The 13,224-nt window shown below is 37.7% G+C and overlaps 1 protein-coding gene across 7 annotated transcripts in view; it reads right to left on the bottom strand.

The window, feature by feature from the left end:
- fstl5 (follistatin-like 5) overlaps nt 1-13,224 on the bottom strand; it is a 165,940-nt gene that overhangs the window by 95,001 nt on the left and 57,715 nt on the right. The window lies entirely within an intron of this gene.

Raw genomic sequence — 13,224 nt, 5'->3', positions numbered from 1 at the left:
GATTCATCAAGATTCTAAAGAGTTTTTGAAGGGTTATATAAACTTGCATAGTTAGTGGAAAGTTTTAGAGGAAAGAACAAACAGTGAGCATAATGCATTTTTAATGTAAGGCCCTGTTTATATTTACTTTATTTTTTGGTATTTTTTTCTGACAAAAATTGGTGCGAACATCGAGAAGTATTCCTGTAAAGCATTCAGCCCCTTGACTTTTTCAGTGGAATAGCTCAATGGAAAACAGTAGGCACCTGTATTCCAAGCTGGGACTGTGCAACTGTGGGAATTGTGCAACTGTGACAAAAAAAAACAAAAACAAAAAACATTTGTGCTTATAATTTTAATCTTACAAAAATTAACAGATTTACCCCTTTTTCTGGTAAACTAAGTAAACTAAATATTTTGGGTATACTGTGGGTGCAGGTACTTACCTTTTTACAGAAATTCTTCTTGTGAACATCAATTAAATTATTCTGCAATGTCAACCTCTTATTCAACACTGCAGGGGGGAGGAACATCAAACATTTTTAATTGGCTAATTTGTCATATGATTGTTTGGGATCCGTGGCCCAGTCCTTTGCACACGCCTTTGATGGAATAATTGGCCATTTTAGGCACATAATGAACATGCAAATGAATATTAGAGGCTTTGAAGCTGAGCATGCTATAAATAAACCCATCGATCAAAGACAGCAGTTCCTTGTCTTGAGGTGTAAAAACCTGCAGGGGTTGTGGCATCTACATCAAATTTAAAATTATACTTAAAAGTATACATTAGTTTCTACCTATAAATAGACTTGTGCTGCTTATGTAGGTGTAGGGTAGAGGTGCAATGTATCATAAAATAATTAAAGATATAATTTTCCTCAGTGTGATGAACTGTATGTCAAAAACATTTAATTCAAACATTTCTTTCAAAAGGAACATGTTCGTGTTTTAATTTCAAAACAGAGCTTGTTGTCCTTAAAATCAATGCAGCACAGAGTTTCTATGTAATATTTATGATTTGCTTGTGGTTATCTTTGAAAGCTAACTTTTGACTGGAGTTGAACATAGTGTTTGGTTAAAAAAAATACAGCATTAATGCAGTGACTGATCCAGTTAGTTCAAGAAAAAAAAAGTCATCTCCAGCCACACCATGTTTGTTTTTGTCTTGTATGCTCAGAGATCTACTTCTGCTACGTCTGGTTTTCTTGCATTTGTATTTGAAGTTAGATGTGGTTATGAGACATAATAAAGCCCTATAAACAAACCGAGGTGAACTTTCACCATCTTATGCACTATTCAACAAAGCACAGTTGTCCAAATAATTTATTTTGATACAGTACAAAGCAGCTGGTGCTAATTGTGCTTATAAATAGGTTAAATCAAGCCTCAGGTATCTAGACTGTGCACTGCTGAGGAACACATATGGATAATAAAAAACGGAGGTGGGAGGCACACCACCCTTAAATGCACACTGAACAAATTACACTTTTTGAGGGAATATCCTCAAGGGTACCTTTCTGTGCTAAAAAAGCACCCTGATATGTACTTATTTATAGATGCACATGGAAGATTGGGGTAGTGGTACAAATTTAATCAAAACTGTAGAATCATTTTGCACACAGTGTGCAATCATCCACAACCTATGGAGCTCAACCTCATATTTTATGGATCAATGAACCATATGTAAACAGCTGCTTTTTTATTCCTGTTAGTTTGTCGTGATATTAGCCAATATATTTCACACATAGCTGTTACTGCCGTGAACACAACCAGAAAATTATGAGAATTATTAATGCTGTAATGCTGTCAGACACAAAGAAAGACTGCAACATGCAGGGACTCTGCAAAAAGTAGCAGAACACACTTTAAATTGCTGCATAATATGTTATATATGCATTCTGTCTTTTATAAAGTAAATTTGGTGTGATTTTATCAGTCTTGTTGTTTGAGGTTGATATTTCAATTAAGCACAAGTTTCCCAAACTCCCTTAACAATTCATGCTATCAGCCTGTCATCAAATTAACACTTCATAACATCTCCATCTGCGTGGAAATTCTCAAACAAAGAGAACAAACTACATAAACACAACAGATGCCCCCCAGACCACTGCATGCCAGGTGGAAACAGCCCAGTACAAAACAGGGTAACAGGGTTGTTGGTGAAGGTTTCAATAAATTAAAATCTTTTTTCCCCATCACTAAATGTATTCATTATCATCATCTTGTGCATTTCATGAAATATCAATTTTATTCACAGAAAGCATCAGTGCCTGTGATGACAGGATAATAAATGGAAAATAAAACATGCATTTTGAAAATGTGTGGGCTTCTTGAGATGCTCTTAACCTTTTACAAGGAGGCAGCTGTTAATTTATGATTCTTTCTAATGTCTTCCCAAGAACATAGCCTACTTATTTGAGATGTCTTTTAAAAATAACTCACAACTGTTACAAGTGTAATGGTCTTCCAATTTACCCTAACTGTCTGTTGTTGAGACTGTGGGAAGAAACGTACACAAACAGGAATATACAAATTCCACAGGCCCCGGATCTTTCTGTGTCATTCTGAAGAGATCCCTAACCACTTCAGCATAAAGACTGCAAACAGCTCAGGTAGCCATAATTTACTGTTTGGACTGAAGGCCTCAGCTTTTAACAAATTCCATTCATTGCAGGAGCTGCTGCATAAACCTATATCCAATGACTTTCCTGCTAATTTAGGTGATACGATGGGGGTTAAGCGTTTTCTCACTCTGACAGGAGTCAGAGCTGTGTATAAACAAACAACCTGCAGCCTTTCAAATTGGACTACTGTAGCTGCTCATCCTTGTCAAACAGGACAAGGGATAGCAGCTACAGGCTGTGTCTTGAAGTAAATATCATATGTCTTCGCCATCTGTGGTATCTTTTCACCCTCATTTCCCCTTTGAAATCCCACTGTACTCCAGACCCCCATGCTTGTATCTTGTGCAAGTCAGACCCATGATTGCAGATTTTCTTAATTTTACCTTTTGATCAATAGCACAAGCAAGACAAATATATCTGATTGCTACTGGTGACTTTGGAGTCCTCTGCAGAAAACTGGAAATATTTTGTCTTACAGCACAAGGTAGGTATGAAAAAACAAGTGCCTTTACTCAGAAAACAATGAGATCAAAGATTTTCCAATATGTGCAGGTAAGGAGTTTTGATTCACCTTGACATAAAATTTCACCCTCATCTTATTTTCCATTCCTGCACCTAATTTCATGTGTATTAATATTGGTTATGCTCTATCCCTCTCTAATGCATCCTTCCTGACAACTGCATGAGAACAGCTATTCCTGCAAACTGAGACACAAAGAGTGATGAGACCATTGTGCTCCCTTACAATATCAGTTTTCAATAAATGAGCCAATGCTAGTCCCTACAGCTATGTCATACATCTACACTGTTTTTCTACTGCATCAGTCTTCATTCAGCTATAATAAGGGAGGCTAACGGTGCCGTGTATTCAGTGATATGACTATCATTAGCAGAGGCCAGTGTCACAAGAAACAGCTGGGAAAAAAATCAATGAAAAAAGAAACATCTTTGTGACTCAAAGTGAGTCACAGAGGCACCATTCATTCAAAAGTGTTGCAAAAAGTATTTCACTGCATTCTCTCAAGTAGCACGCCGTATGAATCTGGCCTTGTACTTCTCCATTCTCTGTATCATGTCAAACATTTATTCACTTACTGACTATTGAAAATGGCACAATGACAACTGGCATTCAGCTTATACAAGCTAAGGACTTTCAAGGCTGCTTCTTAGCATCTTTATCTTTCAGGTAATGGCTTATTTGCCCCTTTGTCTTTGTCTTTACGGTAATAAGGCTTTCCTCACATTATCCATTTTCAGTGTATGTAGCAGCATATGTAACAGCATGGAAGCTTGTTTTTTTGTGGTGTTCCTTTACTCACAATAAAGATAGTTGCACAATCTCTGTAGTGCTTTTGTGTGTGTGTGTGTGTGTGTGTGTGTGTGTGTGTGTGTGTGTGTGTGTGTGTGTGTGTGGTGCTGTTCTCAGTAACAAAAAACCCCTATCTGATCCTGCATCAACTGATCTGATACACAGCTGATGAGCACGTAATCTGGATAGATTGAACTAAAACATTAATCTTCTTTGCACTGAGAAACATTTAACCAGTTGCCACAGCCTTGAGATTTTGTTCAATAGGTTGGACAAAAATGTGAAGGTTGGTTTTCAACATCTCAAAAATTAAAAAAAATAAACAAAATGATTATAGAGCCAGTAAAAGTTGCCAGCTTTTTTTGTTAACCTAAATAATTAAGTCAGCTGCCATTTCTAAAAAAGTTTTATTTCTGTGTGAGTTGTTCTCAGATAATGCAATCTATGAATCTCATTGTGGAGCAAAACCTTTAATCAACAAAGCAGATCACAAAGTGCATGAACTCTAACTTCAGAGTCGACCTGCGCCAAGATCCTGCAGCTGACAATGGTTTGGATGTCCTTGCAAACTTAATGATCCACAGGTTTAGATTTTAATGAGGAGCTTGTTCTTTGGCACTGCTGTCGATGACAATGCCAGGTCTCATACAGAGGTTGCAGCATTAATGGCGCCACAGAGTCATTAAAAGAAAGCAAGAGCACACAGGAGGTTCTGAAGCTCTTTACTGTACACAAGCTGATCTCACTGGAGTGCCTCTCCAGCGGGAAAGACGCAGACACATCGTTAAGGTAGAAGGTCTCTGGAGGCCAGAGGCTATGATGCTTCATGAGCATGTTTTTCTTGGCAGAGCCCAGGGGATTCACCCACAAAGAGTTTGCTCTACAGAGATGCCAGGAAAGCAACTAACAACAAAAGCACTGTAGTTCAACAAGCCTTACTTTCATAGACACAACCTAATTACAGATGTTCATTGTTGCTGTGCAGCATGTGTGTTTGGTTTGGTGAAAATATAAAATGTATTTATTCTATGAAGTCAAAACTTAAAAAAAAAAAAAAGCATGCTTTAACCGACATTATGGCTTTCAGAATTTGTTTGTGTTTGTTGCAGTGGGTAACAGACCCAAAACTGGGGATTCAAACAATGCTCACATCACATACATCTAAAGTATATGTCAGAGAAAATTTGAGATCACAGCCAGATACACAATATTTTACTATTAAATGACCACCAAATACAAACTAAGGATTAATTGAAACTATAGTTTTTATCAGTTTCTACCTCATATTTTGTGAACAACACACAGAGGTCTATTGGAATGATACAGTTGATATTTTGCAGGATGCTGTTGTATATGTAAAAAACAGCTTTATGTTATCCATTCGATTTGTTTTGATAAGAAGATAAAGTTGGACTTGATTACTGAGTTTAAAATAAATAAAAAAGAAACTTAGGCTATGGAAAATGTTTATAAAGATGACAGTCACTATGCATTATAGTATGAGAGAGGAGAAAATACATCTCTGTTCAGCTAGGCTTACAGTCCATGATTGATTGAGCTTTGAGAAAACCTCTATAAGATATCTGTAAAATAAATGCCTACTTGAGAACACAAAAGGCATCCAAACGACCCATCTTGATTATACTAACAGTTGATACGTTAGAGCTTGTGTCTGACTGTCTAACTTGGCCCATGTTTGTCACAAACTAAAGTAGGAAAGAAATTAGGCTTAGACTTAAATTAGACTAAATTATGTTAACACAGTTGTTATTCTAGTTATTTATATAGGAAATGTTGAAAAAGGTGTTTCCTCTTAGATAAGATGGTGTCAGAGCTATTGAAGGTCATGATGACAGTTGTCTTTTGGATCGCTTAATTATTATAATTATATTATAACTGAGTCATTGTGCCACTGATTTTTCAAGCTAAAATCTCAGATTTTAGCCTCTCACATGAAGGTTTACAGCTTTTCTGGGTTTCTAGCAGCTAAGCATCATGTTTTGGACAACTGGTTAGTAGGGTTGTGAACAATAAACCGATGCGACCGGATATTCGGTTCAACAAATGAGAGATACGGCTGCATCAGTAGCAGCCTCCTCAATCGATGCGAATTATCAGTGAATTCCTAGATGAATCGGTTATAGAGTCATGGATCGGGTATCGCAAGACTTTGAATCGGTTGGCGGCATTACACACGCGCCAGGTCTCTAAAACAACGCGAGAGCTGAGGCTGCCCGCGAAACGCCATAGCTGCCTAGCTGGTATTAGCATGAGTGATAAACAAGGGACAACACAGAAAATGGAGGAGGTGGAGAACAAAAGCGTCAGCCTAACCGAAGGTGATAATGCACCGAGAAAGATTTTCAATGCATCGGGGAAACAAAAATCCAAGGTGTGGACCGTTTTTGGGTTTTATAAGAAGGAAGGGAAGCTCTGACAAAGTTTGTTGTTACTATTCTGTGCTACTTTTACTTCTGGAGTTCCCATCCAACGATTCAGCCAGACTTTTTTTTGGTCCATGTCTAAAAATAAATACATTGACATGTGATGTTGTTCTGTTTTTTTTTTTTTTGCCAGTGCCAGTCTTTTACATATTTAAAAAGAAACTATTGTACTGTCACTTTCATAGACTTGGCTTCTTCATTATATAAAATATCTACAACAAATATTAACCATCGAATCGAATCGTTCTTACACTGTATGGAATCGATCCGTATCGAATCGGTCTGTAATAAAAGGATATCGTTTTTGAATCGAATCGTAACCTGTGTATCTAGATGCATATCGAATCGTTTATCACAGAGAGATGTGCAACCCTACTGGTTAGCCAAAAAAAGCAACCTGGAGATGTTACAGAAACTGTAATAGACCTTTTCCACTATTTTCTAATATTTATACATCAAATTGATATATCCCGAAGATAATCAGCAGAAAACTGACAATAAAAGTATTCATCGGTTGCGCCCTATCAGGGAACAGCTGATGAACACATGACTCAAGGAGGCTCAGGCTAAAGGCACAGAGACATGAGCAGCAAGGGTGATGCGTCAGCCATGAGGGGCAATGTGAGGTTCAGTATCTTGCGCAAGGACTCTTTGACACTGAGCCACAGCCGGGATACATTAGGTGTAATTCTAAGGTCACTACTGGAAATTACCTGAATGCTTACAAAACTCTGCATGACAGGTAGGTTTTTTCACCCACAGGTGGGTATCAAATTAGAATATCTTTTTGTCATTTGAGATTTTGGTTGTTTTGGATTTGGATGCATTTGAACGAAAACAAAAAATAAAAAAATGAATGTGTCCTCCCATAAAATGTCCAAACACATATTTTATTTGGCTAAATGAGGTCTGCAGCAGGCCATTTTACTTTATACAGGTATGATGTAATCTAACAACAACAGCTCATCTCAATGATGAAACAAAGCAATGCAAAACTTTGATCCATCTTCCCCACCAACATGATGCAATAGCAAAGCAAATGATGCAGTGCAACCGTACAGTAAGTAGTAAATAAAAAAAAAAATCGAGAAGCTCAGGCACAGAAGGTTTATTGGGAGCCAAATGTCTGAAGGTTTTCTAAATGTATGATCTCCCAGATAATTGGATGTGCTGAATGCACTGAAAACCCTTGCTTGATGTGCCGCAACCTTAGGCTTAATTGTCTCCGCTTGTGGCAATTGCCTGCTGTAGAGATTGCTCGCCTTCATGCACACATTGCCCTCCGCAGATTGGACAGGCTTTTGTGCACCACTTAATTTTCAATCAGATCCGATCCTGGCTAAGTTGCCATTCAGTGCGAAGGCAAAATGGGGGTCATATGCTCTCCCGAGTGCTAATGAGAAGCTTCAGTCAACACATGGTTGTCATTTCTTATCCTGTCTTCCAAAGCAGATAAGAGGCACAGGGAAAGTCTGGCTGACAAGTCTTGTCCATTTCCAACACAGACCCATCCAACTGGGACCAGAACCAATAGTGGCTCCACTCCTTTGCATATGGATGTCAGTCCCAAAGCAATCATTTCCAGCGGCTCTATGTTTAAGCTTGCCCAGGGGACTAATTGTCTGTCTGTCAAATTAATATGAAGTAGAATCTTCATGATCATGAGATGCCCTGGACTGATGATATGTGGTCTCATTAAGACATCACTATGACATTTGAATGCAGTAGATAATGGTACAATCTTATGGTTTCTGTTAAAGAATGAGCCAATGGAATTGCACCATCATATTCTAATGTAGCACTTTATTTCCACTTTCAAATGCTAAATTACTAGCAATAACATACAGTACCCAAGAGAAATCTGAATATGTAAATCCACTACACAATCATACTAATAGAAATCTTTCTTGGCTGTATCTCTAACATATTGTTTTCTGAATGTCTGCATTACAGCAGAGTTTGTGTTTAATCAGCAGTAGTGTGGTAGGGGACTGGAGGGTTTAGCTTGGATTTCAGATCTGCTGAACATATGCATCTAAAAAAAGGATGACCTGCACATAAATAATTAAAAGTTAGTCTGCACTGACTGCTTGCCCAATGAATGTTAGTGGCTGATAAATGATGGAAATAGACCATCGGTGACCGGCTGATCGCCATTTCATTAGCTTCTGTATATCTAACAACAAGAAAAGTATGAGCCAATTTGTGGCAGTCAACAGAGCGTTAGTGGAGCCGGCATGTCATCCATCTGGCACTGACAGTTCATTTATGGCATTGTGTTTTAAATTTAACAGTTTACAGTCATAGATTACAACCAGTTTAATATACTGGACAGAGGGAAAACCTTATGCTGCTGTAATGACAAGCTTTCCATGCAATACCAGGGGCAACATCCAAGTAAACATCTCAATCCTAAAAATCAAACTCAAATGTGATAACAATCATAATGTTTGGATAAATCCCTCTGGTTCATGCACAGAACAGGACAGTTAGATAGTTGCTATATTTGAATTCTATATTCATAAATCTGCAAAATGTGTCATTGTAAAATTCAGAGTAAAATGCATTATTAAATCAGTGTTCAGCTCATCATACGCACCACTAAAAACACTTGCAGTTTGAACCTAATAAAATCCTTATGAATGCATTATGTTTAGCGTTATAGTCAATTGGCTGAGTGCACTACCCACATGGGGAAAAAAATGACAATATCCTTCCAATGATGGATTCAGCTTCAAAAAGATTTGAAACAAGAAAGCACTAAGCCAGTCCATATGTCCAAGTAATGAGCCAAAACCTCAAGTACTGTTATTGTTCCAGACCTGCTGATCTGTATAAGCAATGTGTATGCAAATCATTTGGTAACCATGGATGTGCACTATAAGCGTCAACACAAGTGAGGGGGATTTTAAACTGATAAATCAGTAAAATACTGTTAAAGCTGAGATGCATTCTTAGTTTCCTGTAAAGACCTAAAGAACCCACAGAAATGCCCTCAGAATATTGCTGTGCTGATTGCGGCAATGCATCTCTTTTTTGTCTTTTATCAGGTTGACATTACTTGCAACTGACATTGATTTGGAACCCAAACTAATAACACTAATAATGATCACAATAAGTTATTTCCTTGTGAGCCGTTATCACAGAATTTAAATATAAACATTAACAGACTGACCTGCTGTCAATCACCACAATTAGATTTTCCCTCATGGGTCCTGATGATGCAGAATCACTTTACCAAATAGTCCAATCAGTGAGTCACCTGTCAGTCTGCATGACTTGCTGTTTACTCCTCATGGTTTGACTGTAAGAAGTCAGTGTGAACCTAAACCAGACCAGTTGCCTCTATCATTTTTCCCTTGGTCCAGATTAAATGAAGTGAACTATAGGTAAAAACGAGTGATTAAAACCAATCTAGCAGCTCTGTGGGGCTGTACAGAGAGTTATGTCGGGCTACCAGCTAACGTCTGCATACTAACATGCTCAAAATGACCATATTAATGTCCTAAATTGTAGCAGGTTTAATGTTTACCATCTTGGTTTAACCTCTTAGCATGCTAGTATTAGCTAAATGGCACTAATGACAAAGTACAGCTGAAGCTGATGGGAATGTCATTAATTTTGCAGGTATTTGGTGATGAACCAAAGGACAGATTAAGATTTTGACTTGATGATGGAATTAGAATTAGAATTAGATAAAAGGTCAGGTGATACCCAAATTTTATGCAGTTCATCCAAAGGAAAACATGGATATTTGTACAAAAATTCATTGCAATCTATCAAATAGTTGTTGAGACATTTTACTAAAAGTCAAACTGTCAACTTCGTGGTCGCGCTAGAGGTAAAGTCAGGGGATCACCATACTTAGTAGACTTCATCCTCTGGGAAACATAAATGTCTCTAACAAGTTTCATGGCAATGCATGAGGTAATTCTTGAGATATTTAAGTCTGGACCAAAGTGGTGGACTGACGGACTGACAAACATTGCCATCCCTAGAGCCATCTGCTAACGGGTTAAAACAGAATCACTTGCTTTCTACAAAAAGTTAATTGAAATCTATTAAGTAGATTTCCTAGTACCTAACGCAGATAGTGATACAAATGGGACCAAAAACATAACCTCTTTGGTGGAGGTAACTCATACTGAACTGCAGGAAATTCATTATTATGCTGTGATAATGAGTATATATCTATACTGCTAGGTAAATTGAACCCATTACCTGGAGGACAAATAATCAAGTGACACATTTAACATGCCACTGAGGGAACATTCCATTTTACCCACTAATAACCTCTGAATCATAATGACATCTAGATTTGGTTGTAAGCTCTATTACATTTGCTCAATTATCCATTTCCTCTGAATGCCACGGTGCCTTTTGTAGTTGTAACAAAGAACAAATTCTCTGCAGCTGTTTATTATTCAGGCAATCCCTCTGTTGGCCTATGTTAAGCTTTAAAACTGTAAACAACATTCATATAATGTATGATTTAATTTTTTAATATTTGAAAGGACCTAGAAGAAAACAGTGTCTTTAGCTGCCATTGCTAATTAAACCAACAGGTTCCCATGTCTTCCTGGAGATCTCATCCAATGAGAAATTGATTACACATCAGTCACAGTAAAAAGACCGTCTGGACTGAGGAAGGGACGAGATGAGGAGAGAAAAAAAGGGCTTGTGTTTTTTTTTCATTCCTTCTTTTGGCTCCTGTTGATCTGATATTGATTGCCTGACATTGGTCAAATATCCCACTCTGCATTGCGGATAGATGCTGATTGGGTGTAGAGGGGGTGAGAGGGGGTAGTCTGACAGGACAGGGCACATGAGAGAAGCTGATTAGGATTGTTACCCACCAGGGATGTATCATTGATCCACATGCCTTTTTCTGTGATTGGAATCAAACAGATGCTTTGATTGTTCACGTTGGCTTACCTACACTGTGTCTGCACAGGCTGCTCTTAATGTATGCCAAGAAATGAGGCGGCTGTGTAAAGATGGTTTGTATGTCGGCTCTTGGATAGTGCAGGGAATTGTTGTAAAAGCTTGTACATGTTTTCCTCCCTGTAGTTTTGCTTTGTTCATCTCTAAACTGAGCATTTCAGCAATGGAAGAATGAATATTTAGTAAGGAGGACATGCTGTTTCTTTTTGTTTTGGTTTGTTTTGGCTTTACAATCCGAGGATGTTACCCCCAGAACTCTCTGTAAGGAGGACCACAGAGAGTTTCATGTGCAACAATACATAGATGCAAAGCCATACCCAGTTGCCTATGAAGTTACTTTTCAAAGATAACAAGTAAGGTAAGAAACCTTGTCAAATCAATGCAGAGTCTCAGTCAATTTCTCACGAATATTATGAATATGCTATCTGTGAGCAATGTGCAACTATTCCCCTTCACCCTGAGTGAAACAAAGGTGCTGAGTGTCAGGAGCTCTTACTTTAGTGATGTCTAGTTTTACAAAAAGGAGAGTAGCCTTGTTTCCAGGGACTAAGAATAATTGCTGTGTTTATACAATAAATGGCAGAGAGCAGTCAACCTTCTCTGGGGAAATATGAACACTACAGCACTACCACCTGCTCCTGCCTGTAAACTGAGCTGTGTATTTTACAAACAGCTATATGACTGGTTTCAGATTGTGTCCTTTGTTCTTCATGTTGCATTTACTATGCAACATTACTGTACTTGTCAATATTTAACATTATAAGCTCTTGTATGTTCTACACCATCTTCTGTGTTAGCTACATTATGTGTAAAATGTTCTGTTACCCTGGCATATGATTTTGTTTTATTTGATGTACTGTATGTGCTTGTATTATGAAATGAAGTATTAAGATGTGCAGTAAACCATGAATCTACTTCAGTATGGTAATTGTTCTGCTGAGAACATTAGAGATACTCCCCCTAATTACAATACTGTTTTTCATGTTTTTCTCCATACAATATTCCCACATGGATTCACCAACGTCATTTTTTTTCTCTGTGACAAGTTGAGAATGTAAATGCTTGCTCCATTTTCACTAGTACAGTTTTACCATGTGTTAAACAAGTTGTAATGCAGAATCTTATGTTGGAGAGGAAAGAAAGAAAAGCTAAGTTATCTGATTTCTTAATATCTGCTGCCATAGTGAAGGAATAGTTTGACATTTTGGTAGATGTCCCACGCTCCCAGTCCAAAGACAACAAAATGTGCCTCCCAAAACCTCTAATTAACACTTTATATCTTGTTTGGTTTATCTGTAAAACCTCAAGAATAAAAATGAATGTCTGCCTGGAAACTACTTAATTAGTGAGCTTTAGAGGTGCTGAGAGGGCATTTTTTTTTTAACTAGGGACAGAGCCAGGATATGCGTTTCCCTGTTTTTTCTCTATGGCCTAAGCTAAGCTAACAGGTTGCTGCCTTTAGTTTCATATTCAATAGACAGATATGAGAATGATATCAAACTTCATCATCCTCCACCTGAAAGCAAATATATTCCCTAAAATATTCCAAAAATGGCAAACAATTCCTTTAACATTTCAAACGTGCAATATTTTGGGTGTCCTTGAGTGTCCTGCAAAATTAGAAAATAGTGCTCATGTTCACACAGTGAACAGTTTATTTGTTAAGTCTATTCGCTGCATATGTGTTAGCTTATTTTTGTCTTCATTGGAATGCTGCTGAATTTCTAAAAAAATTCTAAAGTCTGTGGTACAAACTATTTATGTCTACATGCCAAGTACCAGCCAAGTAGAAAATCAGAAGGGAACTTTGATGATGGTTGATTATTTAGGTTATAAGATTATAAGAGGCTGAAGGAGACTAGCTTAGCAGCCAAATTTTGGCTCATATTAAGTTCCCACCAAGTTCAAGTCTCTTGCTAAT

Source organism: Trachinotus anak, unplaced genomic scaffold, assembly GCF_046630095.1.
Source record: "Trachinotus anak isolate AG129_WGS33_773 ecotype Australia unplaced genomic scaffold, CSIRO_AGI_Tana_v1 ptg000021l, whole genome shotgun sequence".
Taxonomy (NCBI): Eukaryota; Metazoa; Chordata; class Actinopteri; order Carangiformes; family Carangidae; genus Trachinotus; species Trachinotus anak.
This window is presented reverse-complemented; position numbering and strand designations above follow the sequence as displayed.